This window comes from Odocoileus virginianus, chromosome 6 (assembly GCF_023699985.2).
Source record: "Odocoileus virginianus isolate 20LAN1187 ecotype Illinois chromosome 6, Ovbor_1.2, whole genome shotgun sequence".
Lineage (NCBI taxonomy): Eukaryota > Metazoa > Chordata > Mammalia > Artiodactyla > Cervidae > Odocoileus > Odocoileus virginianus.
Genome location: NC_069679.1, coordinates 4,852,742 through 4,877,146, shown reverse-complemented (window position 1 = coordinate 4,877,146; position 24,405 = coordinate 4,852,742). Strand labels below are relative to the sequence as shown.

General features: G+C 39.4%; 1 long non-coding RNA gene across 1 annotated transcript in view; it reads left to right on the top strand.

Moving 5' to 3' along the window:
- Positions 1-24,405, top strand: part of LOC139035551 (uncharacterized) — an 80,192-nt gene that overhangs the window by 212 nt on the left and 55,575 nt on the right. The gene's annotated exons all lie outside the window — the stretch shown is intronic.

Below are 24,405 nucleotides of genomic sequence, written 5' to 3'. Positions count from 1 at the left end.
TTTGCCCCTTGTTGCACCTTCCCTTCACAGTCAATTCATTCACTGATTAGGACTTCGCTGGAGGCTCGAAGCTCCTCATCCCCAGTTTTCTGAGTCACAGATCCTGCCTCTGTGAGGTGGGGCCCCTGCATTCTACTCTAAGACTACGTTTTATTTCTCGCTCAAACCGTTTTTGGATGAACACGGTGGTTAGGACAGTGACTCTCAGCTGCAGCGACCTTGCCTCCCAGAAGGCAGTTGACAATGGGTGGTCATTTTCAACCTTGAGTCTGGGAGAGAACTGTTACTGGCGTCTCACATGATGATAGAGAATGATGCGGGTAGAAGTCAGGGACGCTGCTAAATGTTTAACGGTGTACAGAACAGCTCCCCACAACAAACAATGATCTGGGCTGAATGTCAGTATTGCTAAAAGTTAAGAAACCCTGGATTAGGATAAGAAAACTGACTTCTCTGAGCACCCACCTACCAAGCGTCTTACCTAACTAGCAGGTGTCCTCATTTCACAGACCGGGAAACAAACTCAGAGATGTTAACTACTTTACAAAACCAAAGTTATATAGCCAGGAGCTCTTCCTTGACTTGTACCATAAATTTCAATTTATTGACTTTGTTCTTATTACTGTTCAAAGGATTAACATTTTCTGCTTATTTGTGAGACTTAAATTTCAGATAACTTTCTGATTGATGTCTTCTCAAACTTTCAAATATCTCTATCCATCCTTGTTTTTACCTTCATATATACAAAGCAATTAAGATATAAACAAAATCTTAAGAAGGGGGCTTCCTAGGTGGCACTTGTTGGATCATTCAGACGTGTCCGACCCCTTGAGACCCCGTGCAGCACGCCAGGATTCCCTGTCCTTCATCATCTCCCAGAGCTTGCTCAAACTCATGTCCATTGAGTTGCTGATGCCATACAACCATCTCATCCTCGGTCATCCCCATCTCCCCCTGCCTTCAATCTTTCCCAGTAATCAGAGTCTTTTCCAATGAATCGGCTCTTCCCATCAGGTGGCCAAAGTGTTGGAGCTTCAGCTTCAGCATCAGTCCTTCCGATGAGTATTTATTGTTTATTTCCTTTAGGATTGACTGGTTTGATCTCCTTGGAGTCCAAGGGACTCTCAAGAGTCTTCTCCAGCACCACAGTTCAGAAACATCAAATCTTCAACGCTCAGCCTTCTTAATGGTCCAACTCTTACATCCATACATGACTACTGGAAAAACCATAGTTTTGAATATACGGACCTTTATCGGCACAATAATGTCTTTGCTTTTTAATACACTAAGTTTGTCATAGCTTTTCTTCCAAGGAGCAAGCATCTTTTAATTTCATGGCTGCAGTTACCATCTGCAGTGATTTTGGAGCCCAAAAAAATAGTCTGTCACTATTTCCATTGTTTCTCCATCTATTTGCCACGAAGTGATGAGACTGGATACCATGATCTTTGTTTTTTGAATGTTGAGTTTTAAACCATCTTTTTCTCTCTCCTCTTTCACTTTCATCAAGAGGTTCTTCAGTTCCTCTTTGCTTTTTGCCATAAGGGTGGTGTCATCTGCATATCTGAGGTTATTGATATTTCTCCTGGCAATCTTGATTCCAGCTTGTGCTTCCTCCAGCCCAGCGTTTCTCATGATGTCCTCTGCATATAAGTTAAATAAGCAGGGTGACAATAAACAGCCTTGATGTATTCCTTTCTCAATTTTGAACCAGTCCATTGTTCCACGTCCGGTTCTAACTGTTGCTTCTTGCCCTGCATACAGGTTGCTCAGGAGGCAGGTAAGGTGGTCTGGTATTCCCATCTCTTTCAGAATTTTCCACAGTTCCTATGTTGTGTGTGTATGCTAAGTCGCTTCAGTTGTGTCCGACTCTTGCGACCCTATGGACTATAGGCCACCAGTCTTCTCTGCTCCTAAATTAGATACATGCAAATCTATAAATGCTCTATCTTCTTATTGGATTGACTCCTTTATCATTCTTCTTCATCTCCTATTGTAGGTTTGTCTTTAAGTCTTTTGTCTGATGTAGATATAGCTACCACAGTTTTCTTTGGTTTTTTGTCTGCATAGACTGTTTTCTTCACTTTTTGTCTCTGTGTGTTCTTCAAGCTGATGTAAGTCTCTGGTAGACAGCATATATTTCAGTCTTGTTTTTGTTTTGTTTTTTATCCATCAGCCATTCTATATCTTTCAATTGGAGAATTTATTCCATTTACATATAAAGTATTAATAAGTATGAACTTATTGCCATTTTGTTGATTGGTTTCTGGATGTTTTGTAATTCATTTGTTCGCTTCTTCTCTTGCTCTCTTCTGTTGTGATGGATGATTTTCTGTAGTGGTAACCTTAAATTTCTTTATCTTTTGTACACCTACTATAGTTTTTTGCTTTGTGGTTATCATGAGGCTCACATGAAATATGCTATATTTGGTAACAGTCTATTTTAAGTTGATAATAAGTTAAGTTTGCACACATTCTGAAGCTCTACATTTTTACCCCCTTCACATTTTATATTTTTGATTTCACAATTTGCATCTTTTTATCTTATGTATGCATTAACAAGTTATAATAGTTGTAGTTATTTTCCAGGTTTATAACTGACTAACCCACCACCCTTACAACATTAGATTATTCTGAATTTAACTCCATGTCATTAAAGTCTTTTTCTGGGATTTTATCTTGTTCTTTTCTTTGGAACTTATTCCTCTGTGTTTTCCATTTTCCTTGATTGTCTGTATTGGCTTAATGCCACGTCTCAGTCTTGAAGGAGTGGTCTGATTTAGAAGATGGAACTTCTTCAACCCTGTTGTAGCTCATGCCTCTCACTTAAGCCTTTGTGGTTATCCAGGCAGCCTTCTGTGTTCTTACAGGCTCCCAGTAGTTGAGGATCTGCTAAGATTTGTCTGCATCCCAAAGGGGAGGATCTCAGTCAGCACCTAGAGGCAGACTAAATGGAAGCCAGACCCTCAGGCAGCATCTTTTAAAGTATGTGAATATTCTTTCTTCAGGGGAGGACTTGTAAATGAATCTGTCTGCTCCCTCTGCTGAGCCCTGAAGGGATAGCCACTTTAAAGCTCTTGTTCTTTTTTGCTATCATCCCATTGAACCCGTGAACACAAGGCCCCTGGTCACTGGTGCCAGACCTCTTAGTGGCAATCACAAACCCCCAGGTGGCAGATGTGTGCATAAGCGCCTTTCTCAGAGACACCAGCAGCATAGAGGCCGGCACAGAGAGAGCATTAAGGTGGCGCCCACTGGCCTCCCTGGTCTGTGGAGAGGAGGGCAGTTAGCCCCTCAGGCCACAACTGTTAACAGAAGCTAATAGTCTTGTCTCATAGAAAGACTGGTCAGTTCAGTCTGCTCCCTCCACCCTGGGCCTGGGAGGGATAACTGGTGAAAAAGTGTTTCTCTGTTTGTTACAGTCCTGTGGTGCCCTTGAACAGAAGCCACTGGCCACCGAAGCCAGGAGAGGAAGTGACATCCTCTGGGCAGCAGCCACAGAACCTGGGGCATCAGACATGCACACGAGCTGCTTTTTGGGAGATCCCGGCAACCTGGACGAGGCAGGGGGAGAGCGGGAAGATGAACCCACCAGCCTCCGTGGTTTCTGGAGAGCAATACAGTTGGCCCTTGGAAGGCTTTTAAGTTAGAAGCCTGTCCCTCGGGCTTTTAAGCTTAGTGACTAGCCTCTTTCATGGAAAGACTGGGTGCATTTCAGTCTGCTGCCCCTGCGCTGGGCCCTGGGGTTTAACCACAGGGAATCCACACAATCTAAGAACTGTCTATTGGATTAGTTTGCTATAGCCTTGTGGGTCTCATGCATGCAATTCCTGTTGGCTTTCAGAGCCGATGTTCTGGGGTCCATTTCTCAGGTGGAAGTCTTAAGAGTTGTGATACGAGCAGTGGGGTCCAAACCCTTCAGTCCTCTGGGAGAAGCTGAGTTGTGAGTTCTCTGCTGGTTTTATGTCACTGCATGAGGTGAGGTTAGTGGTGAGATTGTGTCCCACCTACCCATTCTGATGTTGGGGGGTTTGGTTCATCTGATGTGTATGAGTTGCTCAGTTAGTTTCCAGATATCTTTAGAAGGAAATTGGTCTGTGTGTAGCTATAGATTCAGCATGCCTGTGAGAGGTGGTTTCAGGATTCTCCTGTGTTGCCATTTTGAAGCAGAGAAACATTTTTCAGTTTCTTATAAGAAATGCTGTATCACCAACATTCTTGTTGGGATAGGTAATGATATTATGTGGGAAAAAAGGAATATCAGTGATTGAATTGAAAAGTGATTCAGGATGTTGGATTCAATGAGAAGTTTTAAGAATACCTTAACGGATTTATTTTCTTCATATTTTTCTCTGAATGTATGCACAAGAACTAGATAGAATGATCCATGTTTAGTTAAATATAAAGGACTCTTTTACTAAGTGTTAACATTCCAAGTAAGAAGAAAGTATGTGTTATAGTTTTCAATTGGTCATATTTTTCTTTCTTAGTGGTTTATAATAAACTAATTTTTTATTATATACCACTAAGAAAAACTAATAGTGCATCTTACAGTCGGTATATCTTAAATAAATTGCTTTATTTGGTTCTCATACGGATACTGTGAGATCAGGCAAATGAAATTTGGGTAATTTTCATTTTCTTACTAGTGAGGTTGTATTTTATTTTATACTTTTGACCCTAACCTAAAAAAACTAGTTCATAGATTTGTTTTCTGTAACATTCAACCACGAACTTAAAGCATTTTTGCTGTTGAGTAGATCATGTTCCATAATGACACCTTTCTGAAACTGGGATATTACAAATGAAAAATGAAAGATGGGAGTTAAGCACAGGTGTTTTATGCACGGAGTCAGGGAACACTCAGATATGACAGAAAATCCTGGATAGGAAGCAAAAGATTAAGGCTGGGAGAAATGTGGTGGTATGCAAATTTTCTCAGGTCTGGTCAAAGTGTTTCATGGCATTTATTGTTACGTTATAGATTTAGGTCTTGTTCTTGAATCTTTCAAAGGTGGTTCATTTCTCCTAAACTGTGCCTTCAGATTATATAGCTGTCAGTTTGCCTGGATTGGTAGTCAAGTTCTTCCTTCTATGCAGAAGAAACCAATTCTGGAAGGGTTATTAGTTTACAGAATCGGGAAGCCTGGTGAGACCCAGGATCAGACAATGATAATAGAAGCAGCCAATAGCCCAGTTAGCTTCTCAGTATCTGGGATGACCAGTATTTTGGCCTTTCAGTTTCCTCCTGTCCAAAGTCAAATGTTGTTCAGTTCCCAAAATGGGGATTCAGATCATGGGCAGCCAGCAAAGCTACTTATATACTGTATTATTATATATTATGCCATATATGTTTTAACATCACTGAATAGAGCAGTTAAAAATACATTTAATATAGCCATGTTTAGTTGTAAGGAATTATTTTTTTATTATTGCATTTCTTTGAAAGAGCACTGTTAAGTACAGTTGTTGTTGTTCAGTTGCTAAGTCATGCCTGACTCTTTGCAACCCAATGAACTGCAGTCAGGCTTCCCTGTCCTTCACTGTCTCCTGGAGTTTGCTCAAACTCATGTTCATTGAGTCAGTGATACTATCCAACCATCTCATCCTCTGCTGCCCCCTTCTCCTCTTGCCCCCAATCTTTCCCAGCATCAGGGTCTTTTTCAGTGAGTTGGCTCTTTGCCAAAGTATTGAAGCTTCAGCTTTAGCATCAGTCCTTCCAATGAGTATTTACTGTTTATTTCCTTTAGGATTGACTGGTTTAATCTCCTTTCAGTCCAGGGAACTCTAAAGAGTCTTCTCCAACACCACAATTGGAAAGATTCAATTCTTTGGCACTAAGCCTTCTTAATGGCCCAACTCTCACATCCTTACGTGACTACTGGAAAAACCATAGCTTGGACTATTGGACTTTTGTCAGCAAAGTGATGCTTCTGCTTTTTAATAGACTGTCTAGGCTTATCATAGCTTTTCTTCCAAGGAGCAAGTGTCTTTTAATTTCATGGCTTCAGTCACTGTCTGCAGTGATTTTGAAGCCCAAGAAAATATAGTCTGTCACTGTTTCCATTTTTTCCCCATCTATCTGCCATGAAGTACAATTGACCCTCTGTATCTATAGGTGTGCATCCATGGATTCAACCAAATATGGAGCAGAACCTTAAAAAAATAATTCCAGAACGTTCTAAAAAGCCAAACTTGAATTTGCTATGCATGGGAAACTATTTACGTAGCATTCACATTGTATTAGGTATTATGAGTAATCCAGAGATGGATCCTCCTCATATGTGTATAGACTGTATGCAAATAACATGGCATTTTATATAAGGGACTTCAGCATCTGCAGATTTTGTTATCCACAAGGGGTGCTGGAACCTACTTGTTGCAGGTATTGAGGGATGACTTTCCTGGAAAACCTGCAAAACATCCCCAGAACTACAACATTCATCCTGCTATGGGCATGGCCATTTTTATTAATTCATTCCTTGCCAAAAGTTAAAATATATAGGAATATTATTCTCCTAGAAAAAATCCAGTTTTATTATGAAATATGATATGATTCCCTTGCTGAAATTCACCTATAAAACCAGGCATGCCTATGGATGGTAGAGGGCCATTTTTAGATGTTTCTTAATTACACCAAACTCCCGCCGTCACTTAACTTCCGTCTCTGAATTCACAGTCTCTAAGTATCTAACACGTCATTTATCTGTTTGCTTATTGCTTACTGCAAAGATAATGAATGCTTATTTTAAAATTTGCAACATTACAGAAATGCAGAACAAAGAGTAGTAAGTCGCCATAACCCTGCCCTCAGGGATAACGCCTGTTAACAGCTTGGTAGCTTATACTCCAAACTGCCCGGGTTTCATTTCCAGCTTCTGCATTTAGCTGGCAGCCTTGGACCAGTTGTTTGCCCTGATGCTGCCTCACTTTCCTCAGTGTGATAGTCCTGGCTTATGGGGGCTCGTGAGGGTTTTAATAAGATAATGTGCAAAGTGTTCAGTCTAGTTCCCGGCATATAGAAAGAGCTTGGTGAATACTAGTTTTTCTACATGTACTCATCTGGATAATCTAGATTATGTCGCAATCAACAAACAACCCCCCAAATCTCAGTGATTTAACACAGCGAAGGTTTTTTCCTTGCCAGTGCTACGTGTCTTACACAGATTGGCAGGCCCGTTTCCTCATGCAGTCATCCAGAGACCCAGGGTTCTGGAGATTCACCATGCTGTGGTCACACCCTGGAATACAAGGCCCCTTTAGTCACCACAGCAGTGAAGAGAGACTGTAAAATCTCACATGGAATTTTTACTACCTCAGCCCATAATTCTCCCCTTCCAGTTGCAGTTTATTGGCCGTAACTGCAGGCAAGCTGAGAAATGTGGAGTGAAGTGGGTGGGTGCTATTACCTCTGTCACAATCCGCTTCTTTCCCCTCAGCATGGTATATTATTTTTTAAACTGTGATGTAGTTTTTCTGTTTCTTTAAACTTACCATATCATGGACGTCTCTCCATATCAGTACATGTTCATTTATTAATCATTAAACCCTTCTGTGTGCAGGCATTGTTCTAGGTATGGGTTATACCAATGAAAAAAACATTTAATACTCTCTGTCTTCATACAGTTTAGTGCATTGCAAACAGGAAGTATAATATTTTTAAGTATAATATGTTAGAAGTAGTAAATGTTATGATGAGAAATAGGGAGAAGTAGGGATGTGTTGGGAATACAGTCTTTAAAAAGTTTGTATTGGAATAGAGCTGCTTTCCAATGTAGTGTTAGTTTCTGCTGTATGGCACAGTGAATCGGTGATACATACATGTGTCTCCTCTCTTCTTTAGATTTCCTTCCCATTTAGGTCAGCACAGAGCACCGAGTCGAGTTCCCTGTTCTCTATACAGTAGGTTCTCATGTCTGTTTTATACACAGTAGTGTATATTTCATCAGTCTGTCTCCTAATTCCTTTTACTCCTCCTTCCTCCCTTGGTAATTGTAGGTTTGTTTATAAGTTCTTCTGCACCTTTTTTTCTGGATTCCACATATAAGGGATATTATACGTTTGTTTTTCTCTTCTTGACTTACTTTAGTAAGCCTATGTCAGTCTGTAGCCTATGATAGTCCATCTGTGCCTCTGCAAATGGCACTATTTCATTCATTTTTATGGCTGAGAAATATTCCATTGTATGTATGTACATGTCTTCTTTATCCATTCCTCTGTTGATGGACATTTAGTTGCTTCCATGGTCTGGATATTGTAAATAGTGCTCAGTGAACATTGTGTGCATGCATCCGTTTGAATTATGGTTTTCTCTGGATATATGCCTAAGAGTGGGATTGCTGGCTCATATAATAGCTCTATTTTTAGTTTTTTAAGGAACCTCCATACTGTTTTCCATAGTGGCTGTTCCAGTGTACATTCCCACCAACAGTGTAGGAGGGTTCTCTTTTCTCCACACCCTCTCCAGCATTTATTATTTGTAAATTTTTTGATGATGGCCATTCTGATAAGTGTGAGATGATGCCTCCTTGTAGTTTTTATTTGAATTTCTCTGATAATTAGTGATGTTGAGCATCTTTTCATGTGCCTATTGGCCATCTGTATATCTTCTTTGGAGAAAGGTCATTTTAGGTCTTCCACCCATTTCTTGTTTGAGTTGTTTGTTTTTTAATATTGAGCTTCATGAGCTATTTGTATATTTTGGAGATTAATCCCTCATTAGTTTCTTTGTTTGCAAATATTTTCCTCTATTCTGAGGATTGGGGATACAGTTTTATTTTTATTTTTTGAGATGTAATTTTTTTTTCCATTTATTTTTATTAGTTGGAGACTGATTACTTTACTATGTTGTAGTGGTTTTTGTCATACATTGACATGAATCAGCCATGGATTTACATGTATTCCCCATCCCGATCCCCCCTCCCACCTCCCTCTCCACCCGATCCCTCTGGGTCTTCCCAGTGCACCAGGCCCGAGCACTTGTCTCATGCATCCAGCCTGGGCTGGTGATCTGTTTCACCCTAGATAATATACATGTTTCGATGCTGTTCTCTCGAAACAGGGGATACAGTTTTAAATAGAGTGATTATGGAAGGACTGTATGAGGTGACAAGGGCTTCTCTGGTGCCTCAGATGGTAAGGCATCTGCCTGCAGTGCAGGAGCCCAGGGTTCGATCCCTAGGTTGGAAATATCCCCTGGAGAAGGGAGTGGCAACCCACTCCAATATTTTTGCCTGGGCGATCCCATGGACAGAGGAGCCCGGCGGGCCACAATCCATGGGGTCTCAAAGAGTCGGACGCAACTGAATGGCTAACACTGTCCCTCTTACTGAAAGGTATGATGAAGTAGGTTTTGTGATTATTTTCAGGGGGTGAATGTTCCAGGAAAATAAAATGATGTGTGGTTTGGTGATGTGTATATGAAAATGCACTTTTCTATTTTTGTATGTGTTTAAAGTTTTCCATGAAAAAATTAAAAACAAAAAAAGTAGCTATGACTCTTTTGTAACCCCATGGAGCTTGCCAGGCTCCTCCTCTCTTCCTGCAATTTTCCATGGGTTGCCGTTTCCTCCTCCAGGGGATTGTCCCAACCCAAAGACTGAACCCACATCTTTTGTCTCCTGGACTGGCAGGCGGATTCTTTACCATTGGCACCACCTGGGAAGCTACACATTTAAAGGCATGAGCAGGTGCAAGGAATGGAATTGTCCAGGCAGGAATACTGGAGTGGGTAGCCATTCCCTTCTCCAGGAGATCTTCCTGATCCAGGGATTGAACCCGGGTCTGCCACGTTGCAGGGAGATTTATCACAGTCCGAGCCGCCAGGGAGCTTCAGCTGTAAGACTCGCATCTGAATTTTATGTCTGCATTTTGGAAAAGAAAAATCATGATGGAACATTTAATAGATCTTCACAATTTTCTTTAAAAAAAAAAAGAGGTTTTATCAATCTACTTCCTCAGAAACAATGTTTTAAGTTTATTTCTCTGCATCCTCACTAACTCTGAGTACTGTACAGTCTAGCACTGGATTACATTTTGCTGTTTATCACTGCACACTTGTATATGTTAGTCTTGTTTTTCTAATTATTTGTTCAGCTCTTAATCATTACTTTATTATCTCCCTTTCAGTCATTCCTTTAACATGTTTAGACATATTGGAAATTCTCTATGGAAATTATGGAATGAGAAATAAAACTTAATTATGACTTTGTTAAATATAATATCAGTCGCCAATCATTTTCACAGCATTTTGCTATGTTGAGAATGTAAAAGAAAAAAGTAAGCCACATGAAATATTATATCTACAAGCGACTTAAAAGTTTTGAGGATTAGAGAGCTCAAAAATACTTTAGGCACTTTTTTCAAGTAACTGGCCAATGTGAAGTACAGCTGAATAGAGATTTTTCTTAGTCACATACTTGCCATGATTCTTCCACTAGAAATTTTGTTCTTTCAGTGATTTCCTTTCTGTTGTCATAGAATTAGGCTACATTACACAAACATTTGAGTAAATTCTGTCAGTTTTTCCTTAAAATGACCAAGAGTCTCAACAGTTAGATGACTATGTCTGAGACAAAAAAATGAAATCAGCCCAGTTCGGCCCAGAGTTTACTGGATTGTCTCACACTTACTCAACCAGATTGTGAGGGCACACCCAGACCCCAAGGAGGAGTGTCTGAGAGAGCACTCACTTAGAACCACCCTGCCTTTAATGGAAGTGGTGACAGTCTTGGTCAAGCAGTGGGAAAGACTCTTGTCAAATTGGTCTTTTGTTAGTCACACAACTGGAACATCATGTTTAAAGGAAAATACATGATGCTGCTAGGAAGCTGTGTTGGAAGAGCTGTGGCCTAAGAAAAGAGAATTCAATCTAGAGAGAACTGCACTTCATTGACCCAGATGACTTGGAAGTCTGATGCTTAAAGAATCTTGTTTTCATAACTTAGTTCACCCTCGTCATGATGTATTCTATGAGGCAGAATCTCTATTTTGAGAACAGTGTTGTTACCTCAGGAAGGAAGGATGACTGCACTATACTGACATTCAGTTGGAAACATTTTTAGAATTTACAATGATTTATTTTTTCAGTATCAGACTACTCACCGGTCTTATTTAATCATGAAAACAGCTTTAAAATAGTGGCCATACCTCAATGTCAAACACAGAAACATAATAGCATCATTGTAATTCAAAGGTCGCAAAACTGTTTTGAGACAATAAACAGTTACTTTGATCTCTGAACTTCAGTTTCCTCCTGTGAAATGTGTAGACACAGATTATTCTCCTCCCGTATTTTACTGGTGTGGTTTGAGTATACGAAAATCCCAAGCCTGGCTCTTCCAGGCAGAAACCTGAACAAAAGGAAACATAAAGAATCATAAAAGAACCATTAATATGGCCCTCATATGTTCCCTGTGGTAATTACTAATCCTCCTCTGAAGGAAGGATTTCCTTAGATTTCTACCTAAAGATAGAGCTTTGCTTTATACTCCTCTAACATATCACAAATTCTCTATTCAATGATCATTAATTTGCCAAATATTAAGATCCTACCATATACCAAGAAACAATGCTAAGGACTGGAGATCTAAAGAGAAATAAGATAGACAACTTCCAGCCCTTATGGAACTGATAGAGCAAGGGACATCAACATTGCACAAATACCTATAAATGCACTAAGATTATGCAGACATAGTGCAGGGTGCTGTGGGAGCGTTCCACCTATTAGGGAGGCCACAGTGGATTTTTAGGGATATCAAAGCTAAACAAGAAAAATGAGGAGAAGTAGGCTAGGTGAATAATAGAGGGGAAAGTGGTTTAGGCAGAGGCAACAGCACTGAATTGATTTTGAAGTACTGTGAGAGGAAAGCCAGAGGGGCTGTGGTGAGAGGCAGGAGCCAGTTCTCAGGGGCCTTGCTGAGGGTTTTGTCTCTATTCTGAGAGTGATGGAGGGAAGCCATTGGAGTTTCCTATTTATTTATCTTGTTGTTTTATATCTTTAAGCAGGGAAGTGACATGGTCACTTGCATTTTTAAAAGATCATTCTAGGCACTATGTGTAGAATGGAGGAGAGGATCTTGTACAGATATATGTAGAGAAACCAGTTAGGAGGCAATTAGAGGAAATAGATTAGGAAGTTGGCAGAGAAGAGGAAGAAAAAGTGGACTGAGTCAAGAGATACTTAAGAGGCAGAGTCAATAGGATTTGATTGTGAAGAAAGGATGAATCAAGGCTGACCTCTAGATTTCTGGCCAGACCGAATGGGTGGAAGTCATTTTTTTAAATAAGGAATCCTGGAAGAAGAGAAGGTTTGGGAAGGAGAATCATGAATCATAGTTGACCGGCACGTAGCATACACAATAAGACATTTAGAATACAAAAACCTCAGGATGCAAATTACATATAGATATACAAATATAGGTTCTCATCAAAATTATGTTTATTACTTAATCCCCAAGATTTGCTTTATAAGTTCTGGATATTTGTATCCTTTTAGTGGTCGTTTACAGTCCTATTCATGGGTATTTTAGGTCCTTTTAGTCCGGGCATTCAGGTTTGTACTGACTTGAGCTTTATATTGCACTGAGTCTACTCATTCTTATAGAAGTCTTCCCAGGTGTCACTAGTGTTAAAGAATCCGCCTTCCAATGCAGCAGGTGCAAAAGACTCAGGTTCAGCCCTGGGTCAGGAAGATCCCCTGGAGAAGGAAATGGCAACCCACTCTAGTATTCTTGCCTGGATAATTCCATGAACAGATGATCCTGGCAGGTTACAGTTCATGGAGTCACAAACAGACAGGACTGAGCACGTGCACACATACACATGCACACATTTTCCTATAGATTCTAAAACTGTTGTGAAGTCAAGTGGGCCTTAGGAAGCATCACTACAAACAAAGCTACTAGAGGTGATGGAATTACAGTTGAGCTATTTCAAATCCTAAAAGATGATGCTGTGAAAGTGCTGCACTCAATATGCCAGCAAATTTGGAAAATGCAGCAGTGGCCACAGGACTAGAAAAGGTCAGTTTTCATACCAATCCCAAAGAAAGGTAATACCAAAGAATGTTCAAACTACCGCACAATTGCACTCATCTCACACGCTAGCAAAGTAATACTCAAAATTCTCCAAGCCAGGTTTCAGCAACATGTAAACCGTGAACTTCCAGATGTTCAAGCTGGATTTAGAAAAGGCAGAGGAACCAGAGCTCAAATTGCCAACATCTGCTGGATCATCAAAAAAGCAAGAGAATTGCAGAAAAACATCCATTTCTGCTTTATTGACGATGCCAGAGCCTTTGACTGTGTGAATCACAACAAACTGTGGGAAATTCTGAAAGAGATGGGAATACCAGACCATCTGACCTGCCTCTTGAGAAATCTGTATGCAGGTCAAGAAGCAACAGTTAGAACCGAACATGGAACAACAGACTGCTTCCAAATCAGGAAAGGAGTACATCAAGGCTGTATATTGTCACCCTGCTTATTTAACTTATATGCAGAGTTCATCATGCAAAATGCTGGGCTGGATGAAGCACAGCTGGAATCAAGATTGCCGGGAGAAATATCAATAGCCTCAGATATGCAGATGACACCACCCTTATGGCAGAAAGTGAAGAAGAACTGAAGAGTCTCTTGATGAAAGTGAAAGAGGAGAGTGAAAAAGTTGACTTAAATCTCAACATCCAGAAAACTAAGATCATTGCATCCGGTCCCATCACTTCATGGCAAATAGATGGGGAAACAATGGAAACAGTGAGAGACTTTATTTTCTTGGGCTCCAAAATCACTGCAGATGGTAACTGCAGCCATTAAATTAAAAGACGATTACTCCTTGGAAGAAAAGCTATGACCAACCTAGACAGCATTTTTAAAAGCAGAGGCATTACTTTATCAACAGAGGTCCGTCTAGTCAAAGGTATGGTTTTTCCAGTGGTCATGTATGGATGTGAGATTTCGACTATAAAGAAAGCTGAGCACCAAAGAATTGATGCTTTCGAACTGTGGTGTTGGAGAAGACTCTTGAGAGTCCCTTGGACTGCAAGGAGATCCAACCAGTCCATCCTAAAGGAAATCAGTCCTAACTGTTCATTGGAAGGACTGAAGCTGAAGCTGAAACTCCATACTTTGGCCACCTGATGTGAAGAACTGACTCATTGGAAAAGACCCTGATGCTGGGAGGGATTGGGGGCAGGAGGAGAAGGGGACGACAGAGGATGAGATGGTTGGATGGCATCACTGACGTGATGGACATGAGTTTGAGTAGGCTCTGGGAGTTGGTGATGAACAGGGAAGCCTGGCGTGCTGCAGTCCATGGGGTCACAAAGAGTCGGACACGACTGAGTGACTGAACTGAAAAGTGTAATTTCTTGTTTTCTCTTATCTTTAAATGTCTTATATAGTATCCGATTCATTTGAAGATCACTCCCACAAATTGAAGTTTCTTTTTTTACTATACTTTTTTTCCCCATGACATTTTAATAGACTCAGTCACTTTCTACCCTCCAGCTACTAATCTTCCCTGTGTTTTACCAGTTTCCAAAGCTAAACAAAAAATGAGAAAGCTATTATGAAGGAAGAAGCATGTTTTCATCACAAGCTACTATGCCGGATGTTGCTGGGGGACACCTGTTTCACAGTAATGAAACACGACTGAACTGAATGTCTGTAAATCTTCACAAAAGATACAGCTAAAAATAAGAATATAGAAAGATTGGAAATAAAAGCATGAAAAGGCAAACATAAAAGCTAGTATAAATCTATCACTTTCAGAAAAAGTAAAATTTTAAAGCTAAGAGCATTACTAAAAATAAAGAGAGTCACTAGATATGATAAAAGAATAACTAGAAACAACAGGGAACTGGAGACAAATTCCACAAATTATAATGAAAGATTTTAATACCGATTTCTCAGTAGTAGATCAAGCAGACAAAAAAAAAATCAACAGGAATATAGAAAATTCAAACAAAACAATGAATATATTTGATTCAGTGGACACATAGAATATTCCACACCAAAACTGCAGAATATACATCTTTCAATGGAATATTTGTGACCGTATATTGATGTATAAAGGAAGTTGCAACAAATTTCAAAAGCATGGTATCATACATATTGCTTTCTTTGATCACATTGGGATTAAATAAGAAATACGTAATGAAAAAATATTAAAAGCTCATGTTTGGAGACTAAGTCACGCATTATCAGAGAAATGCAAATCAAAACCACAATGAGGTACCATCTGACACCAGTCAGAATGGCTGCTATCCAAAAGTCTACAAACAATAAATGCTGGAGAGGGCACAGAGAAAAAGGAACTCTCTTACATTGTTGGTGGGAATGCAAACTAGTACAGCCACTATGGAGAACAGTGTGGAGATTCCTTAAAAAACTGTAAATAGAACTGCCGTATGACCAGCAATCCCACTGCTGGGTATACACACCGAGGAAACCAGAATTGAAAGAGACGTGTACCTCAATGTTCATCGCAGCACTGTTTATAATAGCCAAGACATGGAAGCAACCTAGATGTCCATCAGCAGATGAATGGATAAGAAAGCTGTGGTACATATACACAATGGGATATTACTCAGCCATTAAGAAGAATGCATTTGAATCAGTTCTAATGAGGTGGATGAAACTGGAGCCTGTTATACACAGTGAAGTAAATCAGAAAGAAAAACGCCAATACAGTATACTGATGACTAATGCATATATATGGAATTTAGAAAGATGGTAACGATAACCCTATATGCGAGACAGCAAAAGAGACACAGATGTAAAGAACAGTCTTCTGGACTCGGTGGGAGAAGGTGAGGGTGGGATGATTTGAGAGGGTAGCGTTGAAACGTGTATATTATCATATGTGAAGTGGATTGCCAGTCCAGGTTCAATGCATGAGACAGGGTGCTCAGGGCTGGTGCACTGGGAAGACCCTGGGGGATGGGATGGGGAGGGAGGTGGGAGGGCGGGGATCTGGATGGGGAACACATGAGCACCCATGGTTGATTCATGTTGATGTATGGCAAAAACCACTACAATATTGTAAAGTAATTAGCCTCCAACTAATAAAAATAATTGGGGAAAAAATAAATTAGTTGCTTAAAGTTTGAAAAAAAATAATAAATCAGTTAGTTTAAAAATAAATAAAAATTTGGAAAAAAATTTAAAAAAAAAAGCTCATGTGTGGAGACTAAGAAACATACTCATGAACCACTTAGAAAATAGTGGGAATTTGACAGTCTTTAAACTGAATGTTAAAAATGCTGCATATTAAAAAATGATGATGGGAATTGCTGTTTCTATACTTGATGTAATAACTGATATTAGGCTTAGCTTTGCCATAAATGACTATGAAAGTGGCAAAGCACAGAAGACGACTGGTCTCAGGCAGTGGACAGCAGCACAGGTCAGTGATCCTTAATCATAAGGGAAATGTGAAGTGGCCTTTATGATTGCCTTACCTTTCTGAATAGGAGCACTTTTTGGTGCGTGGTGCAAGAGGTGGGCCGAAGAGCAGAGCAGCCGAGTAGAAGAGGCAGAGATCAGATTTGGGTTGCCGAGGTCACTGCAATTTGTGAGCCAGTACACCCAAAATGATGGAGCTGTGAAGAGGGGAATCTCATAGGAGGTTGTCTTCAGCAGTGTGGCTAAGTGCTTGACTGCACATATATAAGTCAAGGCCACTGTGAGATCGGCCAGGAGTGACTGTTAGGGGCCTGAGAACTTAACAGAAACACCATTGCTGGAAGATTGTGGGGTTCCAATCCATCCAGACTGGAGGGATCTTATTGAGTACCTGGGCGTTCAGTTGAAACTCCAGTAAGGTCCATGCCTTAAATTAAGGGCAAAAGCAGAATAGGATCAAGGCAAGGAAAAAAAAAAAAGAATAGGATCAAGGCAAATCAGTGTAATCAACAATGTGCCATAAAAAAACTCAACAGGCTTTAAAGAAAAACAGTATCATACGGTTCTTCACAGTGTAGCAACCAAAATTGTTCCACACACAGGAAGAAATTATTGGACAACTAACTCAAGAAACAAGGGAATGCAACCCTTAATCAAGAGATAAGATAGCCAATAGAAACAGATATGACCCTGGATGTTGGAATAAGTAGACATAGACTTTTTTTTTTTTTTTTCTCTGTTACTACTTTCTTTTTTTTTTTTTTGGTCTTTTTTTTTTTTTTTTTTCATTTATTTTTACCAGCTGGAGGCCAACCACTCCACAATATTGCAGTGGTTCCCGTCACACACCGACACGAACCAGCCATGGATTTACATGTATTCCCCATCCTGATCCCCCCCTCCCACCTCCCTCTCCACCCGATCCCTCTGGGTCTTCCCAGTGCACCAGGCCCAAGCACTTGTCTCATGCATCCAGCCTGGGCTCGTGATCTGTTTCACCCTAGATAATATACATGTTTCGATTCTGTTCTCTTGAAACATCCCACCCTCGCCTTCTCCCACAGAGTCCAAAAGTCTGTTCTATACATCTGTGTCTCTTTTTCTGTTTTGCATATAGGGTTATCATTACCATCTTTCTAAATTCCATATATGTTTGTTAGTATACTGTAATGGTCTTATCTTTCTGGCTTACTTCACTCTGTATAATGGGCTCCAGTTTCATCCATCTCATTAGAACTGATTCAAATGAATTCTTTTTAATGGCTGACTAATATTCCATTGTGTATATGTACCACAGCTTCCTTATCCACTCGTCTGCTGATGGGCATCTAGGTTGCTTCCATGTCCTGGCTATTATAAACAGTGCTGCAATGAACATTGGGGTGCACGTGTCTCTTTCAGATCTGGTTTCCTTGGTGTGTGTGCCCAGAAGTGGGATTGCTGGGTCATATGGCAGTTCTATTTCCAGCTTTTTAAGAAATCGCCACACTGTTTTCCATAGTGGCTGTACTAATTTGCATTCCCACCAACAGTGTAAGAGGGTTCCCTTTTCTCCACACCCTCTCCAGCATTTATTGCTTGTAGACTTTTGGATAGCAGCCATCCTGACTGGCGTGTAATGGTACCTCATTGTGGTTTTGATTTGCATTTCTCTGATAATGAGTGATGTTGAGCATCTTTTCATGTGTTCGTTAGCCATCTGTATGTCTTCCTTGGAGAAATGTCTGTTTAGTTCTTTGGCCCATTTTTTGATTGGGTCATTTATTTTTCTGGAGTTGAGCTGGAGGAGTTGCTTGTATATTTTTGAGATTAATCCTTTGTCTGTTGCTTCGTTTGCTATTATTTTCTCCCAATCTGAGGGCTGTCTTTTCACCTTGCTTATAGTTTCCTTTGTTGTGCAAAAGCTTTTAAGTTTCATTAGGTACCATTTGTTTATTTTTGCTTTTGTTTCTAATATTCTGGGATGTGGGTCATAGAGGATCCTGCTGTGATTTATGTCAGAGAGTGTTTTGCCTATGTTCTCCTCTAGGAGTTTTATAGTTTCTGGTCTTACATTTAGATCTTTAATCCATTTTGAGTTTATTTTTGTGTATGGTGTTAGAAAGTGTTCTAGTTTCATTCTTTTACAGGTGGTTGACCAGTTTTCCCAGCACCACTTGTTAAAGAGGTTGTCTTTTTTCCATTGTATATCCTTGCCTCCTTTGTTGAAGATAAGGTGACCATAGGTTCATGGATTTATCTCAGGGCTTTCTATTCTGTTCCATTGATCTATATTTCTGTCTTTGGGCCAATACCATACTGTCTTGATGACAGTGGCTTTGTAGTATAGTCTGAAGTCAGGCAGGTTGATTCCTCCAGTTCCATTCTTCTTTCTCAAGATTACTTTGGCTATTCAAGGTTTTTTGTATTTCCATACAAATTGTGAAATGATTTGTTCTAGTTCTGTGAAAAATACCATTGGTAGCTTGATAGGGATTGCATTGAATCTATAGATTTCTTTGGGTAGTATAGCCATTTTGACAATATTGATTCTTCCAATCCATGAACATGGTATATTTCTCCATCTGTTTGTGTCCTCTTTGATTTCTTTCATCAGTGATTTATAGTTTTCTATGGATAAGTCTTTTGTTTCTTTAGGTAGATATACTCCTAAGTATTTTATTCTTTTTGTTGCAATGGTGAATGGTACTGTTTCCTTAATTTCTCTTTCTGTTTTCTCATTGTTAGTGTATAGGAATGCAAGAGATTTCTGTGTGTTAATTTTATATCCTGCAACTTTACTATATTCGTTGATTAGCTCTAGTAATTTTCTGGTAGAGTCTTTAGGGTTTTCTATGTAGAGGATCATGTCATCTGCAAACAGAGAGAGTTTCACTTCTTCTTTTCCTATCTGGATTCCTTTTACTTCTTTTTCTGCCCTGATTGCTGTGGCCAACACTTCCAAAACTATGTTGAATAGTAGTAGTGAGAGTGGGCACCCTTGTCTTGTTCCTGATTTTAGGGGAAATGCTTTCAGTTTTTCACCATTGAGGGTAATGCTTGCTGTGGGTTTGTCATATATAGCTTTTATTATGGTGAGGTATGTTCCTTCTATTCCTGCTTTCTGGAGAGTTTTAATCATAAAAGGATGTTGAATTTTGTCAAAGGCTTTTTCTGCATCTATTGAGATAATCATATGGTTTTTATCTTTCAATTTGTTAATGTGGTGTATTACATTGATTGATTTGCAGATATTAAAGAATCCTTGCATTCCTGGGATAAAGCCCACTTGGTCATGGTGTATGATTTTTTTAATATGTTGTTGGATTCTGTTTGCTAGAATTTTGTTAAGGATTTTTGCATCAATGTTCATCAGTGATATTGGCCTGTAGTTTTCTTTTTTTGAGGCATCTTTATCTGGTTTTGTAATGAGGGTGATGGTGGCCTCATAGAATGAGTTTGGAAGTTTACCTTCCTCTGCAATTTTCTGGAAGAGTTTGAGTAAGATAGGTGTTAGCTCTTCTCTAAATTTTTGGTAGAGTTCAGCTGTGAAGCCATCTGGTCCTGGGCTTTTGTTTGCTGGAAGATTTCTGATTACAGTTTCAATTTCCTTGCTTGTGGTGGGTTTGTTAAGATCTTCTATTTCTTCCTGGTTCAGTTTTGGAAAGTTATACTTCTCTAAGAACTTGTCCATTTCTTCCAAGTTGTCCATTTTATTGGCATAGAGCTGCTGGTAGTAGTCTCTTATGATCCTTTGTATTTCAGTGTTGTCTGTTGTGATCTCTCCATTTTCGTTTCTAATTTTGTTAATTTGGTTCTTCTCCCTTTGTTTCTTAATAAGTCTTGCTAATGGTTTGTCAATTTTGTTTATTTTTTCAAAAAAACAGCTTTTAGCTTTGTTGATTTTTGCTATGGTCTCTTTAGTTTCTTTTGCATTTATTTCTGCCCTAATTTTTAAGATTTCTTTCCTCCTCCTAACCCCAGGTTTCTTCATTTCTTCCTTCTCTAGTTGCTTTAGGTGTAGAGTTAGGTTATTTATTTGACTTTTTTCTTGTTTCTTGAGGTAGGCCTGTAATGCTATGAATGTTCCCCTTAGCACTGCTTTTACAGTGTCCCATAGGTTTTGGGTTGTTGTGTTTTCATTTTCATTCATCTCTATGCATATTTTGATTTCTTTTTTAATTTCTTCTATGATTTGTTGGTTATTCAGAAGTATGTTGTTTAGCCTCCATATGTTTGAATTTTTAATAATTTTTTTCCTGTAACTGAGATCTAATCTTACTGTACCGTGGTCAGAAAAGATGACTGGAATGATTTCAATTTTTTTGAATTTACCAAGACTAGATTTATGGCCCAGGATGTGATCTATTCTGGAGAAGGTTCCGTGTGCACTTGAGAAAAAGGTGAAGTTGATTGTTTTGGGATGAAACGTCCTATAGATGTCAGTTAGGTCTAGCTGGTCCATTGTGTCCTTTAAAGTTTGTGTTTCCTTGTTAATTTTCTGTTTAGTTGATCTATCCATAGTTGTGAGTGGGGTATTGAAGTCTCCCACTATTATTGTGTTACTATTAATTTCCTCTTTCATACTCGTTAGCATTTGCCTTACATATTGTGGTGCTCCTATGTTGGGTGCATATATATTTATAATTGTTATATCATCTTCTTGGATTGATCCTTTGATCATTATGTAGTGTCCTTCTTTGTCTCTTTTCACAGCCTTTATTTTAAAGTCTATTTTATCTGATATGAGTATTGCGACTCCTGCTTTCTTTTGTTCTCCGTTTGCGTGAAATATTTTTTTCCAGCCCTTCACTTTCAGTCTGTATGTGTCCCTTGTTTTGAGGTGGGTCTCTTGTAGACAGCATATATAGGGGTCTTGTTTTTGTATCCATTCAGCCAGCCTTTGTCTTTTGGTTGGGGCATTCAACCCATTTACATTTAAGGTAATTATTGATAGGTATGGTCCCGTTGCCATTTACTTTGTTGTTTGGGGTTCACGTTTATACAACTTTTCGTGTTTCCTGTCTAGAGAAGATCCTTTAGCATTTGTTGAAGAGCTGGTTTGGTGGTGCTGAATTCTCTCAGCTTTTGCTTGTCTGTAAAGCTTTTGAGTTCTCCTTCATATCTGAATGACATCCTTGCTGGGTACAGTAATCTAGGTTGTAGGTTATTCTCTTTCATTACTCTAAGTATGTCCTGCCATTCCCTTCTGGCCTGAAGGGTTTCTATTGATAGATCAGCTATTATCCTTATGAGAATCCCTTTAGACATAGACTTCAAAACAGCTTTTACAAATGCATTGTTCAAAGGTTTAAAGAAAAAGATGGATTTTTCCTTGAAAAATGTGAGTAAATAGATGGGGAATCTCAGCAGAGAAATGGAAACTAGAAAAACAGAACCAACTGGAAATTTTATAAGTGAAAAGTGACAGCTAGACAGAGCATTGAGGGAAACTTATTGTCTTAAATGCTTCTATTAGAAATGAAGAAAGGCTAGATATTAATGCTCAGTTAATAAAACTTAGGGTATTAGCAAAGAAACAGCAGAAGAAACAAAATGTATGTGAAGAGACAGTAAGAGAGGAAAGTAATAACATAGTAAACAAAGGCCAAAATAAGGCCTTTATTATATAAGGCCAATGTAAGAGTCATAAAAACAGCAAACTTCTAGCAAGATTCATCAAGAAAAAAAAAAAAGAGAGAACGCATAAGTAAACAAAATAGGAATGAAAAAGGAGACTTAGAAATGCTTCCAACATTAAAAAAGATAAAAGATATTAAGTTTATGGTAAAAACTTTGAAAATTAGATTAAAATTGTTAGTCTTAGAAAATATAACTTGCTGAAGCTATCTCTAGAAGAAATTGCATCTCTGAAAAGTAGTTCTATAGCCATGAAATACATTGTGTGTGTACATGTATCTATGTAACTTGTTAAGGTGTATCTGTAATTTAAATGTAAGAGCCAAAAATACACTCGTGAAGAACAAGATGGGGAGAATTGCTTTACAGAGTATCTTCTTAAAATCTGCAGTTATTAAGGAAGGGTGATGCTGGTTCAGGATAGAAAAAAAAATGACCAGTGGAACAGAATAGGATACCCAAATAGAGTCCTGCCTAGATGGAGAGTTGATTTGTAAGAGGCTTGCTTTGTGGGTCAGTTGAAGAAAGTACTTAAAAAAAATGTTAATACAATTTAAATGCATGACATTAGACCCTGATATCCCACCGTGTGCTAAAGTAAATTCCAAATAGATGAAAGTTGTAAATGAGAAGGGCAAAAAATAAAAGTTTTAGAAAACCATATAGAAATATTTTATGGCTTTGGAGTTCAAAGGCATTTGGAGAACTTATACTTCCCAACTTCAAACTTTACTACAAAACTACAGTAATCAAGACAATGTGTTTTTTGGCACAGAATAGGCATATAGACGGGCTTCCCAGGTGACACTAGTGGTAAAGAACTCGCCTGCCGATGCAGGAGACTTAAGAGACGCAGGTTTGATCCTGGGTCAGGAAGATCCCCTGGAGGAGGGCATGGCAACCCACTCCAGTATTCTTGCCTGGAGAATCCTATGGACAGAGGAGCCTGGAGTGGTACACTCCGTGGGGTTACAGAGTCAGACACGACTGAAGCGCCTTGGCATGCATGCATGGCACAGACATATAGATTAATGGAAGAAACTGGAGAATCTAGAAATAAACCCTTATGTTTGTGGTCAATTGATTTTCCACAAGAATGCTAAGACAATTCGATGGGGAAAAATTTTCTTTTCAATACACGATGCTGGGAAAATTGAATATTCAGATGTGAAAGAATAAAATTGGGCCCTCTACCTCAGTTCAGTTCAGTCGCTCAGTCGTGTCCAACTCTTTGCGACCCCATGCATCGCAGCACACCAGGCCTCCCTGTGCATCACCAACTCCTGGAGCTTACACAAACTCATGTCCATCGAGTCAGTGATGCCATCCAGCCATCTCATCCTCTGTCATCCCTTTCTCCTGCCCCCAATCCCTCCCAGCATCAGGGTCTTTTCCAATGAGTCAGCTCTTTGCATGAGGTGGCCTAAGTATTGGAGTTTCAGCTTCAACATCAGTCCTTCCAATGAACACCCAGGACTCCCTTTAGGATGGACTAGTTGGATCTCCTTGCAGTCCAAGGGACTCTCAAGAGTCTTCTCCAACACCACAGTTCAAAAGCTTCAATTTTTCGGTGCTCAGCTTTCTTCACAGTCCAACTCTCACATCCATACATGACCACTGGAAAAACCATAGCCTTGACTAGATGGACCTTTGTTGGCAAAGTAATGTCTCTCTGCTTTTTAATATGCTATCTGGGTTGGTCATAACTTTCCTTCCAAGGAGCAAGCTCTTTTAATATCATGGCTGCAGTCACCATCTGCAGTGATTTTGGAGCCCAAAAAAATAAAGTCTGACACTGCTTCCACTGTTTCCCCATCTATTTTCCACAAAGTGATGGGACCAGATGTCATGATCTTAGTGTTCTGAATGTTGAGTTTTAAGCCAGCTTTTTCACTCCCTCTTTCACTTTCATCAAGAGGCTCTTTAGTTCCTCTTCACTTTCTGCCGTAAGCGTGGTGTCATCTGCATGTCTGAGGTTATTGATACTTCTCCCGGCAATCTTGATTCCGGCTTGTGCTTCTTCCAGCCCAGCGTTTCTCATGATGTACTCTGCATATAAGTTAAATAAGCAGGGTGACAATATACAGCCTTGACATACTCCTTTTCCTGTTTGGAACTGTTTGGAACCAGTCTGTTCGTCCATGTCCAATTCTAACTGTTGCTTCCTGACCTGCATATAGGTTTCTGAAGAGTCAGGTCAAGTGGTCTGATGTTCCCATCTCTCTCAGAATTTTCCACAGTTTATTGTGATCCACACAGTCTACCTCAGCTATACACAAAAATTAACCAAAAATGATCTAAATCTAAATGTAAAGAAACTCTAAAACTACTAGAAGAAACATTGCAGTAAATTTTGGTGACCTTGAGTGAGTCAATAATT